The sequence below is a fragment of the Girardinichthys multiradiatus genome, chromosome 20, assembly GCF_021462225.1.
Source record: "Girardinichthys multiradiatus isolate DD_20200921_A chromosome 20, DD_fGirMul_XY1, whole genome shotgun sequence".
In the NCBI taxonomy this organism is placed as follows: domain Eukaryota; kingdom Metazoa; phylum Chordata; class Actinopteri; order Cyprinodontiformes; family Goodeidae; genus Girardinichthys; species Girardinichthys multiradiatus.
In genome coordinates, this window is record NC_061812.1 from 10,100,671 (window position 1) to 10,120,249 (window position 19,579).

Genomic DNA, 19,579 nt, shown 5'->3' on the forward strand with positions numbered 1-19,579 from the left:
GTGATAAAGTTCATTATTTTCCATAATGTCATGATGAAAATTTAACATTCATATATTTTAGATTCATTGCACACTAACTGAAATATTTCAGGTCTTTTATTGTCTTAATACGGATGATTTTGGCATACAGCTCATGAAAACCCAAAATTCCTATCTCACAAAATTAGCATATTTCATCCGACCAATAAAAGAAAAGTGTTTTTAATACAAAAAACGTCAACCTTCAATTAATCATGTACAGTTATGCACTCAATACTTGGTTGGGAATCCTTTGGCAGAAATGACTGCTTCAATGCGGCGTGGCATGGAGGCAATCAGCCTGTGGCACTGCTGAGGTCTTATGGAGGCCCAGGATGCTTCGATAGCGGCCTTTAGGTCATCCAGAGTGTTGGGTCTTGAGTCTCTCAACGTTCTCTTCACAATATCCCACAGATTCTCTATGGGGTTCAGGTCAGGAGAGTTGGCAGGACAATTGAGCACAGTGATACCATGGTCAGTAAACCAGTGGTTTTGGCACTGTGAGCAGGTGCCAGGTCGTGCTGAAAAATGAAATCTTCATCTCCATAAAGCTTTTCAGCAGATGGAAGCATGAAGTGCTCCAAAATCTCCTGATAGCTAGCTGCATTGACCCTGCCCTTGATAAAACACAGTGGACCAACACCAGCAGCTGACACGGCACCCCAGACCATCACTGACTGTGGGTACTTGACACTGGACTTCTGGCATTTTGGCATTTCCTTCTCCCCAGTCTTCCTCCAGACTCTGGCACCTTGATTTCCGAATGACATGCAGAATTTGCTTTCATCCGAAAAAAGTACTTTGGACCACTGAGCAACAGTCCAGTGCTGCTTCTCTGTAGCCCAGGTCAGGCGCTTCTGCCGCGGTTTCTGGTTCAAAAGTGGCTTGACCTGGGGAATGCGGCACCTGTAGCCCATTTCCTGCACACGCCTGTGCACGGTTGCTCTGGATGTTTCTACTCCAGACTCAGTCCACTGCTTCCGCAGGTCCCCCAAGGTCTGGAATCGGCCCTTCTCCACAATCTTCCTCAGGGTCCGGTCACCTCTTCTCATTGTGCTGCGTTTTCTGCCACACTTTTTCCTTCCCACAGACTTCCCACTAAGGTGCCTTGATACAGCACTCTGGGAACAGCCTATTCGTTCAGAAATTTCTTTCTGTGTCTTACCCTCTTGCTTGAGGGTGTCAATAGTGGCCTTCTGGACAGCAGTCAGGTCGGCAGTCTTACCCATGATTAGGGTTTTGAGTGATGAACCAGGCTGGGAGTTTTAAAGGCCTCGGGAATCTTTTGCAGGTGTTTAGAGTTAACTCGTTGATTCAGATGATTAGGTTCATAGCTCATTTAGAGACCCTTTTAATGATATGCTAATTTTGTGAGATAGGAATTTTGGGTTTTCATGAGCTGTATGCCAAAATCATCCGTATTAAGACAATAAAAGACCTGAAATATTTCAGTTAGTGTGCAATGAATCTAAAATATATGAATGTTAAATTTTCATCATGACATTATGGAAAATAATGAACTTTTTCACAATATGCTAATATTTTGAGAAGGACCTGTATAAGACTCCTGCTTTACTTGCACAATGATCACCTGCACTGTTGTATTGCTCTTGCATCTTATACTGCTCTATATTTACTCTCACTCACTTAAAACTGTGCACATATATTTATATTATATTGTAGATATGTTTATACTGTTTAATTTGTACTGTATTGCACCGACTACGCCAAAACAAATTCCTTGTATGTCCAAAAACTTACTTGGCAATAAAGCTTTTTTGATTCTGATTCTGATAATGATTTAAACTAATGTATTTGTAGAAGTGACTTTCAAATGTGAAATATAAAACTGTACATTTCAGAATATTCTTAGCTAAAAGCAATGAAATTAAGCATGTGTAACATTTGTTTTTTATATGTTAATAGTTAGGAAGCAAACAAAAGCTGTTCAATGAACAGCATTTAAGTTCTGTCTATTCATCAGCTGAAACAAGATTGTTAGGAGAATTGCTCTAATTAGCCAGATGGTATTTGATTTTACTACTTTGTCAATAAATAGCGTGTGTGCCTTTGTGAGTGTTGTCGCATGATCTTTGTAATTATTTGAATTGGTTATCCCCAGGGGGGATGGCAGTGGCAGTGTTTTTTAGTAGATTTATTATTCACAGCCAGTGTCTGTTTTTGTGCAGTTTTAAAGATCATTCCTCCCAAACACAGAAATATTGTAAGAGAGTGCCAACCCTTCAAAAGAGAGACTTGTTGGGGAAGTGTGGTGGAGAAAAATAGTCACTCTTTGTTTTGTCTGGCATCCTTGTATTTCCCATTGACTTTATTTCCTTCATTTGATTTCAATATTATCTTTCTTCATTGCGCATTTTAGTCCATCTTACAATGTAAGAGCAAAGTTGTGCAATTTCTATAAATAATATTTCTTATTATTTGTCAGATGTATATCACTTATTTATGCATGCTCTACTTTTATTCTCTAATCTTGATGCTATTTTAAAGAAAACTGTTGCATGTTCTTCCGTTTAACCATATCTACACTCCAGCAGTCTGCCTGCCTGCAGCTGTCAGGCACCACTTCCCGTGTTTGAAACAATCCCACTCCAACTCCACTAAGCTTGTAGCTGGCAGGCAGAGGATTGTTGGAGGGAGGTAATAGGATAGATGGAAAGCATATTCCTCTGGCTTTAAGTCACATTCCGAGATCCTAAATCTGCTGGTTTCAAAATTATGATGTTTTTTGCAAAATTGTGTGGAAAAATTAGTCCTTATGATTATATGCTCACACTTGAATGACATATCAAAAGCAGAAGACTGCCTTTTTTGTCCTCTTGCTGCATTGCACTGCAGTTTTCCTACAGAAGGTGTGATGAGACTAAATAAACACGGATCCAGAGTTTGAAGGGTGGAGGTACTTAGTCAAAGGTATAATTTCTAATTTTTTACTTTCTCTCTAGAGTTGACACGACCTTCTCCAGGACCAGGACCTTACGGTGAGTCTTTCTTGTCTATAAAAAGCACTAAAACACATCACAGAAATGAGTTTTCCGCTTCATTAGCTACAGAGTTTCTTTGCAGATTTTTGAGAATAAAATGTTTCAATTTTTACATGGTTGTCATTCAATTTGATAAAGTCATAAGTAATTTTACAGCTTTTCACAACATTATCTTTTGTTCTGTGCACCTTTATGTTGCTGACATCTCTCTTCGCTGTACCAGAACAAAGTTTTACTTTCATACAACCAAAGTGCATTTTAATTGTACGGTCATGTGAACTAGCTAGAAATAAACTATATATCTCTCATATATGTCATGTAAACTGTAGCATGTCATGTTAGACTGTAATAATGTTGATAACCTAAAAATATTATAAAATGAATGAAAATTGTGACCTCCTTATTGAATGATCATTATCACATAAAAACAACCCCAAGGGGATGTCTGAAGTCTGAATGTTCCTCAGGATTAGATTTAGTTAGAATAGAAAATATGTATAAAAAATTAAAACTAACATTATAAAACTATAATAAGAATCACAAGAGCTTGTAATCAGTGGAAAATGTGTTTTCGTTTTTATGCCCACCCCCGCAAAAAGTGTTCCATAAATCATTTGACATTGCATTTGACATTGCAATTCCAAGCGGCGCAGGAGAGTGACGTCAGTGGCAACTCTTCTTCTCCTGCCCCGGACCACACCATTTCGCAACTTGTTCGTTAGGGAGTGGTGCGTGTTGTCCCCGAGACAAAATGAGAGCGCGAAGATTGTGTTCAGAGACAGCGGGAAATCACGATTTCTAAATCTGTACCAGAGCTGCTAAGGGAAGCCGCAGCTGCCTTGGAACAGCAACAAAATCTAATAGTATGTCTCTGCAGACCAGAAACCACACCGGAATATGTATTATGTAAGAGCTACTGTATACATAAAAACATTCACGTGCTTCAACTGATAGCAGGAAAGTCAAGTCCTGAGAAATGTCAGAAATTCAGCAAACGATTATAATAATACACATCTATTATTACTATTAATACTATCCACTAATAATGCTAGTAATGATACTATCTATTAATATTATTATCTATTACATGTACACACATCCACAGCTAATACAAGTCCTGATGAATTTTGTATAATAATAACATCATGACTTCTTTAAATTCAAACATGACTTCAGATGTGTGACCCTGATGGATTCAGAGGGATGTGGTGGAGAGATTGAGCAATCTCAGATCATCTGCCTCATGGCACCTTGATGGGTCGGAACATAGTGGTGGACGGCTCCTTTCGGTTCAATGCAGGACAGAGATATTTTGAAGATCGTTCATTCCTGCAGCCATCTGGCTTCCTTCTTATCCTTGTCCTCTTTTAACCTTTTTAAAAGCAAAATGTAAAATGCAAATGAAGTTTGTTGGGTGCCTCAAAACTTTGAAAACACTAGCTTAGACCAGAACTTTAACAATTTCTGGTCTGCTTACTTGTTTATGCCCAGCTCCTGTTCAGACCCAGCTGTGTGGGATTAAATCAAGTTGTGGGTTGCCCGTTCGAACCCCCATTCCACCTGTCTCAGTCGTTGGGTCCCTGAGCAAGACCCTTAGCTCCAGAATGCTCCCTAAAGTGATGGGTTAAAATGTAGTTGTCTATTTCTCCATTGTGAGATCAATAAAGTCTAAATTATTATTATTATTGCTATTAATTAAAGCAAAGGTGGCTATTTTGAATAATCTAAAATATAAAAATGTTATTTCACACTTTTTGTTTACTATATAATTCCATGTGTGTTCATTCAGTTTTGTTGCCTGTGGTGAGAATCTGCAATCATGTAAATAGTCTTGAAAATAAAGAGAACCATTAAGTGAGAAAGCGTTTCTAAAACGTTTGACCGGTTGTGTGTGTGGGTGTGTATGTGTGTGTGTGTGTATCTGTCTATCTATATATATATATATATATATATATAAAACAATACACAACAATAGTTTGACGGTGTTAAATAAGCAATTTGTTTCACGTTTAATTCTTACTTTCCGATCGCCTTCCATGTTGACTCGGACAAGGAAATAGATGGCGCTGTCGAGAAGAGATCTAGAACTGCAGGTCAGAAACTGCAGTCTTTGGGCCTGCAGACACTTGTTTCTCACAAAATCAGCTGCAAACACAAGGAATGTGCGATGGTATGTGGGAGCTTCATGTTGCCTGCAGGTAAGCCTAATCATGGAAACAAAATGTGTGTCTACCTGTGACACCTTTCTGGAGAGGGGAATTGTCCGAGCTTCTTCGGGCAACAACTTAATGCTCACCCTCTACCGATGATCCACATAGCCCTGTCTTTAGTTTAACTCTTTCTCTCTCCTAGACATGACGATTGACTGAGCTTAACTGTAACTAATTATATGTGCTCTCTTTCAGACTCTAACCTTAAAAACGTGCTCAGAGTTTATCTGTTCATTCTTTCTAGGTGAAACAACTAAAGGAGCTACGTCCATTAACATTTACTTTTCCTTCCCATAGAACGTACTCCTGGATCAGTGCTTCTTTGTTCTCTTTGTGTCTCTGCTCTGTACTCTAAAACTCCCAGTCGGTCGTGGCAGATGGCCGCTCACACTGAGCCTGGTTCTGCTGGAGGTTTCTTCCTGTTAAAAGGGAGTTTTTCCTCTCCGCTGTCGCTACATGCATGCTCAGTATGAGGGATTGCTGCAAAGTCAACGCCAGTGACTGTCCACTGTCTCTACATGCTCATCTGGGAGGAGTGAATGCTGCAAGTCACTGACTGGATGCAATCTGCTGGGTTTCCTTGGATAGAAAAACTTTTTATTCAATTTGAATAAATAACTAACTCTGACTGCACTGTTCAATGGTTAGGATTAATTGGAATGTATGTACCTGACTTTTGTGAATTGAATTGAATTGAAATGAATTGAGGGCTGCACGGTGGTGCAGTTGGTAGCACTGTTGCCTTGCAGCAAGAAGGTCCTGGGTTTGATTCCTGGCCTGGGGTCTTTCTGCATGGAGTTTGCATGTTCTCCCCGTGCATGCGTGGGTTCTCACCGGGTACTCCGGCTTCCTCCCACAGTCCAAAGACATGCCTGTTAGGTTAATTGGTAACTCTAAATTGCTCTTAGGTGTATGAATGAGTGTGTGCGTGGTTGTTTGTGTGTTGTCCTGTGATGGACTGGCGATCTGTCCAGGGTGTACCCTGCCTCTCGCCCATAGACTGCTGGAGATAGGCACCAGCTTCCCTGTGACCCACTATGGAATAAGTGGTAGAAAATGACTGACTGAATTGAATTGAATTGAAAATGATTGGGCTTTCCTCCTCCTCTCTGCCACCTAATGTACAAGATGCTTAATATGAAGGGTTAAAGTAACAAAAATTTACTTAATGAATTAAAGGTATAGGGCTGCACAGTGGCGCACTTGGTAGCACTGTTGCCTTGCAGCAAGAAGGTCTTAGGTTCAACTCCCGGCCCGGGGTCTTAAGTTAAGGTTATTAAATGTATTGTTGCATGTTTTCATTCACTCCCTTGATTTTAGCGGCTCCATTTTAACCACTTCAATTTTATTATTCATCGCATTCACTGTGTAATTTTTGTTACCTCCGGTAGATCGGAATACGGCATCAGCCCCGGCGCGACAGCGACGTTTTGTAGTCCGTGACCCACAGTTTCCCCTGACTCATTTCAGGTCTAATTGGTTGAGCTTGGGCAGCAATCGAGGATGATGGTGGCAAAAATTGTGAATAAAAATTTAAATAATACGCTTTTTGTGCCCTCAAATAAACTTTTAAGATGTTGATAGGCGAGAATGTAGGTTTGTTGAACTCAAATATCTACTCGTTTTATTAAGATTTCACTTCATTTAAAAAATGAGGTCTTCGCTTGTGACTCCCACCCGTGGCGAACGACATCACTGGTGTACTATTGAAAATGCATGCGAACGGCGGTGTACTACAAGTACCTCGCTGTCGCGTCGGGGCTGCTGCCGTCTTTTGATCTACCGGAGGGGACAAAAATAACACTGTAAACGTGATGAATGATTAAACTGAAGTGATAAAAAGGGAGGCACTAAAATCAAGGCAGTGAATGAAAACAAGCATCGTTAAATTTGATAACCTTAAAATGTATAACATTAATATTTACCATGTTATCAATTTAATGACCTCCAAATTCATGGATTTTAATTTTCACAGAGGTGATATTAATCATGTGTTGGTTTTTACAGCACTTAATTTTAACTCGTTCAGTATTTCACACCTTCATTTTATTTCAAGTTAATTTTTGTTACCTTGACCCCTCATAGCTTAATGGTGCGGTCTGGGACAGGAGAAGAAGAGTTGCCATTGATGTCACTTTCTTGCGCCGCTTGGAATTGCGAAGTCATATCGATTTAAGGAACATTTTTGCGGGAGATGAAAAAGCATTTTCCTCATTGTTTTCTCTTTAGTTGTGTCACACAGTGAGCAGTCTTGAAGAAGAAAATGAAAACGCAGTTTGAAAGATCTATTAGCAATTTCATTTATGAGTCACAAAATGCAGCTATGACTTTAAAACAAAAAAAGCATTTCTGTTAATACATTTTAATTTTCAAATTTAACATTTCCAAATGACTTTTGGTCACTTTTGTTGAGACATATTTTGAAAATGAAATGTTAAAAGTTATTTTATTTATCATTTTAATTAAATAACAGAATAAGCAGTCTTGAAGAAGAAAATGAAAATGCAGTTTGGATTATCTATCAGTCATTTTATTCATGAGTCAAAAAATGCAGCTATGACTTTAAAATGAAAAAGCATTTCTGTTAATACATTTTAATTTTCTAATTTGACATTTCAACATAAATTTTGGTCACTTTTTGCTGAGACATCTTTTGAAAATGAAATGTTAAAGATTACTTAATAAAGCATGCTTTATTTATATTTGTGTTCTTTCAGAAAAATATATTATTGAGTCAAATCTAAAATGAATTCAGACATAAAGACAGACTAAGGCAGGTGGACAATTTTAGTCACACAGATATCAATACATGTCACATTCAAGGCACTTATGTTTAAATAAATGTTTCCATTTTAATTACGTTTTGGTCTTCATTGTAACTGATGTGCAGGGGGATAATGAGTGGTGGACCTCAGAAGTCCTGCTACAGCTCTGGTTGTGATAGGTAATAGAATATTCAGTAGTCGGGTGTTTTATCCCTATCAGGATTCAGTGATGACATTACGTATTGAGTTAGTTAAATTGACATAAATTAATTAGCAAAGCATTTACTGGGGGGCTTTTGAAATGAAAAATCAAATGAAATTATATTCATTGTCACTGTTTGATTAAGCAAAAGTAGCATAGGGATAAGACTTGTTCATCTTTTTAATGGTTCGTCTGCTACTTTAGGGATAAGCTATTTAATTGTAAGCTAAAATATTCTTCGTCAAAATGATGGATAAATGACCTAGGTAATAATGTAGCTACTAAAGTAAGGTAAAGGATAAGAAAGTTTTATATGTTCAGTTGTAAGACCTGAAAACTGCCAGGCTTCTACCACAAAAAAGCTTTGTTTCTGCTAGGCAATGAGATTTTCAACTGAGCAAAACTAATGTATGTTTGAAAAACGTTTTATTCTGACAGGTTTACCTCTTTAAGGTGTGTTTTTAGAAAAAGGAGACAGAGGAGCTTGTAATATTTCTGACACAGCAGGTAGTCTACCAGCCTGGAGAGCATGTGCAAGTGCAGAAACAGATGGATCGAGACAGGGAACAGAAGAATGTGTGTGATACCAGCTGGTTATATAAATGAAATGCCTTTTAAGATCTCAATCTTCACACGGATTCACAGCACGGGATTAATACACTGCTTTCTATATTCTTTAGCACTGTTAACATAATATTTCATCAATGTTTATGTAATGTTCTGTCATCTGCAAGTGTCATCAAACATGATTTATGAAAATGTAAATTGTCATCATGTACAACACATATGGATGACATCATCTCTCTTCAGGCATGGCCTGTCAGAGCAATTTGTGTCAACAATTGACAACATGAAAGTACAATAGATAATAATCAACTAATCCTCCACTGTAAAAATCACGGCCTGCAATTCATCATATTTAGCAGATTTATTGACTTTCATTAATATAATTATAAAAACATGTCAAACTGGACTTGAACGCAACCATTTTATGGTCATAATGGATGTATGCCCTCTTGCCTTTGGATCTCATCAGCAAATCTGCTAAATGAACCGTCAGTTGAATTGGAGTGCAGAATATTTATATTTTGTATGCTGCTACATGTTTTGGCATGTAGATGGCATACAACGTTCGACAAAACAAAATAGGATTTACATATATTTGCTCAATATTAGTGTGCCTTGCAAAATAATTTAAGTTTTCCACATTTTGTCACACTCCAACCACAAACTTCAGTACTTCTTATTGAGACGTTATGTGATAGACCAATGATGGGTTTCAAGATTTTTTACGCAAAAAAAAAAAATCAGAAAACTGTTGCATGCATTTACAATCAGTGCTCTTTACTTGGATCCCCCTAAATAGAACCCAGTTCAACCAACTCTCCTCAGAAGTCAAATACCTAAATAGAGTCCCCCTGTGTTTTATACAATGGTATAAGTAGTTCTGTGGAGTCCTCAGTGGTTTGTTAGAGAACCTTATGAAAAACATCATAAAAACCAAGGAACACACCAGACAGGGCAAGGATACATTTCTAAAGAAGTTTGAAGATAAGGTTTAGGTTATAAAACAATATTCTAGGCCTTGAATATTTCATTGAGCACAGTTCAATCTCTCATCTCAAGATAGAGACAGAATGGCACAAATTCAAACCATCCAAGAACGGGGCCTCTTCTAACCAACAGGAAAAGCAAAAAGAGCGTTGTTCAGAGAAGCCGCCAAGAGGTCTGAAATAATCTTGGAGGATCTGTAGCGATCCACAGCTCAGGAGGGAGAATCTCTTGACAGCTATTAGTCATGCATTTTGCAAACCTTACCTATATAGAAAAACTCCAAGGAGAAAAATGCTGTTACATGTAGTAGACATAGCATATATTTAGAATAAAGTCTCCTCTGACCAGAGAACCAACACTAATCCTTTTTTAAACATACAAAGTTATGTGGTAGAACTCTGACACCTGAAAGGACAATCTTCATGAATACAGCAGTATCATGGTGTGGAGATGCTTTTCTTTAGCAGAGAGAGAGTTGTTTGGAAGATGGATTGGGCTAAATCCTGCAAAGAAACTTGTTTGAGGGCAGAGGTTTCCTCTTCCAGCAGGATAACAATCCAAAACATACACCCAGAACTAGAATAGCATGGTTTAAATCTAAGTATAGTATATATATATATATATATATGTTAAAATGCCTCAGTAAAACTCAAAACCTAAATACAATTGAGAATCTTTGGCAAGACTTAAAAATAAAATTTTTCAAATTTGTATTTTGCACAAGAAGAATGGAGAAAAAATTATATACCCATTATATTATAGACTAATAAACAATGAGCCACCTGTCAATGTTGTAAGGTTTCCATTTGAAGCCTTACAACATTGTTGCTTTGTGAATTTAATGATTAAATATAATATATGATTTGAATGTTAAATAAAATAAAACACCAGTATTTATAAAATGAGACTTTAGTATCAAAATAGTTATCATTAGAGTAGCCAAATGTGTTTTATGTTTAGTTGCTCCCACACACTGATAGAATAAAGCTCATAACCTAAACTGTCTACAGCTCTTTCTGGAGATGGATTTGATACATTTATCTACTTTATTGTTACTTGGCAGGAAGTAAAGTAGTCTACAGAGGGATTTTGCCTTTTTGTTTACAAGTTTGTCATCCAGCTTGCCACAGCTGAAAAATTGTGCCTTGCTGTTATTATACATCAAATGGACCATAAAATTAGACAAAAATGGACTCCTAATGAGTCTGAAAAGGACAATGGGAGGGCTTATTGGAAAGAGGAAATTGAAGGTTCAAGGATGATTCATATTCATCATGAGAATACACCCTCGCACACTAGCTGTATTTTATTATGAGGATTTCAGTTTCTCCATATTGCAAAAAGGACTGCTGCAGATGTTAACAGTATCTCAAGGCAGGGTCTAGCCATTGTTATCAATCCACAGCACAAATTGTAATCACTGTAGATTATAATCATTGAGTTATGATGCTAGTAACGTATTGCAGCAGTTTCTTGGCTGTATTGAAATTAAAATAAGAATTTAATAATGTATTTTTTAGCTGGTAATTTATCTTCAAGCTGTAGCACTCTAGAAAAAACTTTTTGTTTTGAATCTCTCCAAAGTAGTTACCTTCCCTGTCTCATATCTGATATCTTGTGGACAGCATCACATGGGCAAGATTTATGGTAGCAGCAACAAAGCACACCATGTGTCATTGAAAGTTGCTTTGCTGAATGCTTTGTCGTGTGCCACTGCTTTCCATTGCAAGTTTATTAAGCTGGCCAAGTGTACTATAGTTGTTGTTTGGTGTTTGTAAGCACACTCTTTGCCACTTCCATCACCACATTCTGGCATTTGGTTTGGGCTGATGTAACTTCAGCTCCCCTGACTCATTTGAGTAAAGAGATGCTGTTTGTGAAAGGTGAGAAAACACATCTTTGACTGTGCTAAACTGCTCACAGCACAGTGTTGCCAATTAAATGTAATTGCTCTAATTTGTCCCACTAATGGTGGTTCTTATCAGTCTCACTCCAAAGCTACTGCTGCATAAAGGCCTCTCGATAAAGACATTTTTGTTTATATCATGAAGGAGAAAAAGTATTACAATAGTTTATTATTTTTAAAGCTGTGTTGTGACTATGAATCTGAGAATATTATTTAATATTTAATATTTTATTTTTTATGAAATAATATTTCGGTCTGTTAAGGGTTGTCCTGTAAATACCAGCCCAGTAAGGCGATGGTATTAGGACAAAATAGAAAGGTGTGAGACGAGCTCTGACATTATTGAACAGCATAAACTCTGCACACACATGGAATGAATTCACACAATTTCTTAAAATACAAAAATGTATTAACAAAAATAAGTCAACTCAAAGTCAAACATATTTCAATCAACAAACTCTTTACTATGCTAAAACAATCCAACTAAACTACCAAGCAGAATTAAAGAATAACCAAGACTTATGGGCTATGTACAATATAAACAAGTTGATTAAAGATGATTGAAAACCATGATCGAAAGACTGATGCAATATTACCATGCAATGTTATTTATGTTTAAGAACCAAGGATTATCTTGAAGAATCTGGAGGTGACATGAAGTTAGTCTTGGAACTAACTTAGACAACCATTCACAATGCAAGATCAGATAAAATATTATTTTAATGAAATAATGTTTTAAAGAATGATCTGCTGAGTAAAACCAACCTTCTGGATGACTAATTCTCAATGATGTCTCATTAGCTGCCTTTATTTATTGAAATACTATTTAAAGAAATATTATTAAAGGAAATGGTAAAATATTTAAGGGAATATTTTGGAAAAGAGCCAAATCTTTCTGGAGAAATGGGGCTTAATGGTGTTTACTTATCAAATTTAGTAAAATTATGTTAGGGACACATTATTTACTGGAATGAAAACTAAACCTTTCTGGGTAAATATTATTTGGCAGCAAGAACGTGTCCTTACTTGTTGAAGCTAACAAAGGAGGCTGATAGCTTAACACCAGAATCAAAACACACACCTTTAAAAATACCGTCAATAAAAGGGTTAAAATGCATCAGCGCAGACGGTGCATTATGATCAATCTTCTGTTTAAAATCACCCTTCAAGTAAAGTTTGTCTTAACTTTAAAAACATAGAAACAAAGAACACAAAACTGAACACGTGTGCTGCAGATATTCTGCTGCACCAAGATAGCTGAGTTCAACCCAAACAAAACCAAACTTCATAAAATGAAAAACGTTTAGATTATTTCAATCTAAATCCTTCTATTTCTGTTCTGCCCAAACCTAACCTCTTATGAACGTGTTGAGGAGTTGTCCGGGCGACGATGAAGTTTGAAGAAACGTCCACAGTCAACAAAAGGGTTAGCTTCCAGCTAATCTCCGGAGCAGTGGCTGGAAGACGGCTCGTTCTGTCTGCTGACCAACTGCACGTTACCGTAACCACGGTGATGCAGGGCCGTTGTCCTTCCTTCAGACTCGGCTTCGTAGAGACAGCGTCTCTGCAGGGAACTCTGGAACACAGTTTGCTTCTGCAGGCCTCAGAGAGAAAGTAAAGCAATGCTTATACCTTAATCTCCCTTTTATGAATGAATACTGGATTCTTTGAACAGTAATTCATCAGTACTTAACTTGTGCATATGATCGCGTGATCTTATGACACCCTTGGATCCAGTTTGAAGAGTTTGTCTTTTTGCCAGCAAAGAGACATTAAAGTGCTGTCTCATCGGCCAGCCTCGCACAGAGTCCGGATGGTAGAGAAAGGACCATTGGAAGGGTGGGGGTTTTATACGCCCAGTGGCATCATGGGAAGTCCGCTGCTACCCCCCAATTCCTAAGTTGTGCCAGAAGTAGGTTAATGCAATTTATTTTGAAAGTTCCAGAAAAGTCTGTACCGCATTTCCTGTTGTAACCCATGGCTGTGGGTCCCAACAGCTGCTGTCAGTGAAGCAATGAGCAAAGTTCTGGATCGCCACATTTCATTGATGTTCAAGGACATCGACACCGACTTCCAAGAGGCTCCGCTTTGGCGATATGCAGGGGCACAGCTGGAGGTGAATCTGTTCCTTTGCAGCCAACAGCCAGCATTTTGACAGACATGAGCACTGGGTGTTAATGAAGTGCTCCTCTGCCTTTTAAAGAAGAGGGAGTTAGCTGGAGAGGCATCTAATTGGGTGTGTGTGCTTCAAATGCTGTTAATGGCCATTTCAATCCTAATGTAAGAGAGTTAGTGTCATGAATAGAAAGTAAATGAAGAAATTGCAGCCACCTGTTGCTTAGTGTGCAGACTAGATTTTTGTGTGTCAGGTTTCTTGGCTTTACTGTAATTGGGACAAACTTTGTCATATCAATCAAGGGCTAACGTGTCATATTTGACATAATAGCAAAACGAAAATAGTCACAGTCAGAGGGGTATTTAATATTGTATTTAATACTTGCCCCTGCCTGGATAGCTTGGATCTCGTCTCACAGATGTTCTCTTGGGTGGACATCTAATGGCTTGGCAGACCACTTGAACTGAATAATATTAATGTTCTATTCATGTCTCATGGAGAATCTTACCTCAAACCACAGTTTCAGTTTGCAGCAGATTTTCTATAGCATTATTTTTATTTGTGTGTATGCAGTTCATTTATGCTGCATACTGCACCATCCAGTCATTGACACCCTCTCATGGTGTGGCTCTTGTCCAAGTCCTTTATTGAGTTGATGAATGATTTTTTCATTAATGTTTCTTCGTGTATAATAGATCCACCATCCAGGATAGTTGTTTCGGTGGTGCCCTTCATAATAACAATTCATTAGTGTGTGAAGGCAAAAAGAGGGTTTTCTTTTTATATATATTGTTCATTTTTTTAAGTAACTTTTTGAGCAGCTCTATATTGGGGTGTTGTATTTTGCAAACTATTTGGTTGTGTCTCATAATTCCTGAAATAAAATCTACCTAAAGGATTAATCCTCTTCCTTCCTTAGAGTGATCTATATTACACACTTAACGAAGAATCATGATATTTCTGCATATTCCAAGACAACTGATTGAACTGGTTAAAAACCTACAAAATATTGAAAGCTTATAACAAAAATAGTTGTGTTTTTTTGCCTGTACTTTATCAAGTCCCCAGAGACTCCAAAGTGCTTTACACTACATCCAGTCATCCACCCATTCACACACAAATTCACACACCCACCCATTCACACACAAATTCACACACCCACCGAGCCCTCTGACCACCATCAGTAGGCAGGGCAGGTGAAGTGTCTTGCCCAAGGACACAACGACTGAGACAGACAAAGCGGGGGATCGAACCGGCAACCCACCGGTTACAAGACAAACCCCTGCCACCATCGCCCCAGTAGTAGTTATGTAGTAAAAACTAGTTCCATGATTTTACATGGGTTCTCAGGGGTTTTATTGACTAATTCTGACTTTTAACATGACTGTAATCTAAGAGGAGACACTTGATATTTCCAGTTTTCTGTTCTATCATCAGTCATAGCTTCATCAGGACACAACAGTGTTCCTCAACTGGTCCAAAACCAAGCTGTTTCACCTCTGAAGCAACCAAGTTTGTTTCTTCTCATACATAGTCCCAAACCATTCTCTGTCAGCTTGACTAAGTGGGAAATCTTGGCACACAGCTGTTCGAATCAGCCTTGCATTGCTCCACATATGGAAGGATCTTATTTTGGCTGGCACAGGAGTTGGACAGATGAATGCTCCCCACTTTGGATCAAACCAGGACCAAACTCTTAATATGACAAAGCAAAAACACCCTCAGGCCATTTGTTGGCTTAAGCTGAAGGAGTCTTCATAATGCAGGTGGAAAAACGAAACAAAGTTTTGCAGGATCTGTATAAAAAAATGAAAGATATGGTGCTGACAAACAGAACTTGAACACACAGCCAAACTAATAATAAGTGACCAAGTCAAATGTCTAAATCAGTTGGCCACAGCTTTCTGACCGAAATCCACATATCTCCTTTTCTTTAAAAGGGCATTTTCTGTAGGCATCAGAAAAACTGATATAAGCTCCACTTATATCTTGGCCAAAATTACTTATTTATGATAGATGTATTCATAGAATCAACAATCAAGATAATTTACTGAGTGCTATGAAGAACACAGATAAACAACTTCATCATCATAATCGTCAACGTCGAATAATCATGTTTGGAGACTTCTGGCGGCCACCTGCACGGCTCAGGAATTTGCCCTGACTAGCCCAGTACCCTCACAAAGCTGCTTGGAGTGACCTGGAAAAAAGACAACTTTGACATGGGTCAAAGTTTATATACACCAAAGCTTGCCTTTGCCATATTCTGCTGCACATATTCTGCTGTGTTGATAGGTTTTTAAATGACAACATTAATCTTTTTATTGTGTTTTGTACTGTTCGGCATAATCTATTTTAATGGTGCAAGCTGATGAGGATCAGGTATGCATTCAGTTCTCTGTAAAACTAATAAGACTTTGGCCTTCAGTGATTTAACGTAGAAATAGTGAGAGACAAAAATACCTTCTTTCCTTGTTGATGAAACTGACAGTAATAGCATATAGAAATCCATCTAATGACACTGAAAATGTTTGCTGATGCTGTTTACCATGAACTGTTTGGGAGGTGCACTTACCTGCACCAATTTCCAGCTTTCCACCGTTCCTCAAAATCAATTATTATGAATGTCGATATTAGCATCGGGATCGATTTTGCATAGATTTTATCACCCACGCTTAATGATTATCATAATTACATTTGGAGAAAAAAGGAGGAAGCATTCAAGTCTGAGAACACCTTCCCAACTGTAAAGCATGGGGTTGGTAGCATTAATTAAAGCTTAGGTGCAAACGGGTCTTTGAAATGGAACTGGTCCTAACCACATAGTTAGATTACTTTCAAACTGGCATAGAGAAAGCAAAATCAATATTTTAAAGTGACATTGATCCCTGATCTTCATCATATAGAAAATTTGAGCAGGGCAGCCAACAAACCCGAGTTAATTACACTCTCATTGTCCGATGAGCTAACCCCTCCCTCCTACTTCCCTATGTCTAAAGGGATTGCTCAGTCCAGCTCTCCATCTAACGGGTCCGGACTTCCCTAAACCTGAAAGATCTTACTAAGCAGGTTTACTGAAAGTTCTGTTTAAGCTGGTGTCGGGAAATGACTCGCCTAGCCTCTAAGAGCCTTCATACAAAAGTCTCACCCTTCTTGAACTGGAGGTCCGGGCGACCGAGTAGCCTATCGCAGTCATTCACACATCAACAGTCACTTTTGTTCACGGCTGCTCATTCCCTAATTTACAACTGGCTCTTGGTATATGGGCTAAGTTAATTTCAGTAGCTCAGCACGAGCCCCAAGGGCACTGTTTTAACAAACTTGACTAAGGCAACCTATAAAAACCTCCTAAAATATCTTAGAACCAGGCAACAGGACTTTTTACCACCAATGAAAAACCAAAAATAAGGTGACTCAAATAATTGAATGTCCACGATTTAGCTAGAATTTTATATGCTTTCTTTAATTAGTAATGCTTTTGCAGGGGTCAGTAACAGCTTAAATTCGGCAACACAAAATAATTTCAATAATAGAAATGAATCAATCAACTCAACCTGTCTTTCGATGATGCTGAAACTAGTGGGTTTGGAGAGGCTTTGAAGACACATCCATGCACCTGATGGAGACGTTTCTTCTGGTAACAACTAGTAATTTCTTGAAGGGAACACGACTTAATCTTCAGTTTCCTCCCTTTAAGTGGCAGGAACTGATGCTCCAGACTTTGATGGTTAAACAGAAACTTTGTTGTTATATGTCTCCGAAGACAGTAGTTTCCAGAGGCTGAAGAGTTGAAGGAAACCCGGAGACATAAATGAGGTTGATTCAGGACTTCCAGAAGCCTGAAACTTAGAGCAATCAGCTGTTCACCGATCAAGTTCACTTCTGTTGTCTGGATAAAAAGGCTTTAGATGAAATCGGATTCTTAATCTTGAGCCACAGTCCTTCTTGGGCCCACAAGTTGATCCTCTTTTTAATGCTGTCGATCAGCTGGGCTGTGTCTCTGTTCCTTTTCCGTCTGAGCTTCTTTTCTCCATCCGATCTTGTTCGCTGGTCTTTTGCGAGGAAACAACAGTTCCCTTTTTTAGCACTGCTCTTATAGGGCAGATGCCCTCACTGGTCAGCCCATTGTCAGTCTTCTTAGTTATTGCAACATACTTTTGTCCAGTACAGTATTGCTCAACACTTAGTCATGGTCATCGTGACTTTCTGGTGCTGTTTTTCGGCCTTGGAGATGCCGGTAATAGCCACGCAGCTGGCTGTAGACTCATCCTCCCTTCCTTGCGCTGGTCTTCTAAAGATTCGCTGTCAGCATGCAGCAGGCTCTCGTCACTCCTAGTCATCCTACAGTTCTTTCCCTAATCTGCTCAGTCTTAAACTTTACACAGTATTACACATTCCATTCTCAGATATCTGCATTTACTTTAAAACACAGTTGCAAAACCATCACTTCATTCTTTTTATTCATGCTTCACAAATGATCAACGTTATATCTCTTTCATATATAGCTGATTGAGAATGTCAAACCTTAATGTTTTTTACTTTAATTATCAGTTCTTAACCATATTTCCATCATACATCTTTTAACTTGATAATCAAAGATTACTAATTTCATTTAATACATGTAAAAGAATGGAAAATCATTATACATCATTTCTTTGGAAACACTTGTTTATATTTCTGCAAAAGACAAGACAGTTAATATGTGACTCCACACAGGCCTCTACAGTCTCTCAATCCCAGAATATAAGAATATACTTGTTTCACTCTCCACAGCTTCAACTGGGTATTTTAATAATTGTTGTATGGATTACACATAAGGATATAAGGATATTTATTGTAACCTTTATGGATTTAACTGTGAGCAGTTAATGAATGTTGCATGGATAACCAAAATGTTTTACTCATATCAAACAGTTTGAAGGCAATGTTATTATATATTAATAAAATATATTTAAACTTCCAACTTTAAAGAAAGTAACAAACATTACCAATTGCTTTTGACAAATAAAACAGGACAAGTTTGGTTTGAATTAATGTCAGACAATGAGGAAAGAAAAACATAATATGTCTTTTTATACAGTGTATGTAAACATCTGGCTTTAAACTTATACCTAATATACCTGCAAAACGAGTTATGTGTTTAAAGTATATCTGATTAAAATGCCTTAAATATGATCGATTTTAAAATGGAAATTTTGAATTGTAGTAAAGATGGCAGCACTTGTTTTCTTTTTTTTGTTTTCTTTTATAAAGACAACTGAGTTTGACGTTTTGTCCCTTCATTTTGTTTTGAGGAGAACTCTATTCTATTCTGACTGTATACAAACAAGGAAATAAACCTGTCTGCAAGCCTTTGGAGTATTTCTCACACCCAGTGTGTTCAGCTAGGAAATCAGTGTGCATCTGGGGTGAGGTCAGAGCCAGAAAGTTACAAAGGTCCTTCTGGCCAACCACGTCTTTAGCAGATGGAGATGTCCTGCTCAGTTGAATACGAAAACACACAGTCACAACATTAGTTTGGAAAATAATACTTTGTGAAACAATTTGTGATGAAAACATTGTTGGAAATACTAATTATGATCCTACACAAGCACTTACATTCTACGTTTCGTCTTTGGTATTTAAAAAAAAACTTTATCAAGTAGCTTTCTCACCATTAAGGATAAGAGCAAAGGGAAATAGCAGTGGTGATAATGACATCTCACACTCATAATGTTTTTGTTTAGTGTTGCTTGCCTGTCATTCATATGAACTGCTAACCAAAAGATCTTTAGAATGTCAATCTGTATTTGCTGTAGTTAGCATC

General features: G+C 37.9%; 1 protein-coding gene across 3 annotated transcripts in view; it reads left to right on the forward strand.

Moving 5' to 3' along the window:
- Positions 1–19,579, forward strand: part of rap1gapb (RAP1 GTPase activating protein b) — a 160,372-nt gene that overhangs the window by 73,526 nt on the left and 67,267 nt on the right. For 2 of the 3 annotated variants that reach the window (XR_007035494.1, XR_007035491.1), the window contains exon 2: positions 2,982–3,017. The exons of the other annotated variant lie outside the window; for it this stretch is intronic. The gene's annotated coding sequence lies outside the window, so the exon portion shown is untranslated. The remainder of the gene's footprint in view (positions 1–2,981; positions 3,018–19,579) is intronic. 3 annotated transcript variants of the gene reach the window in all.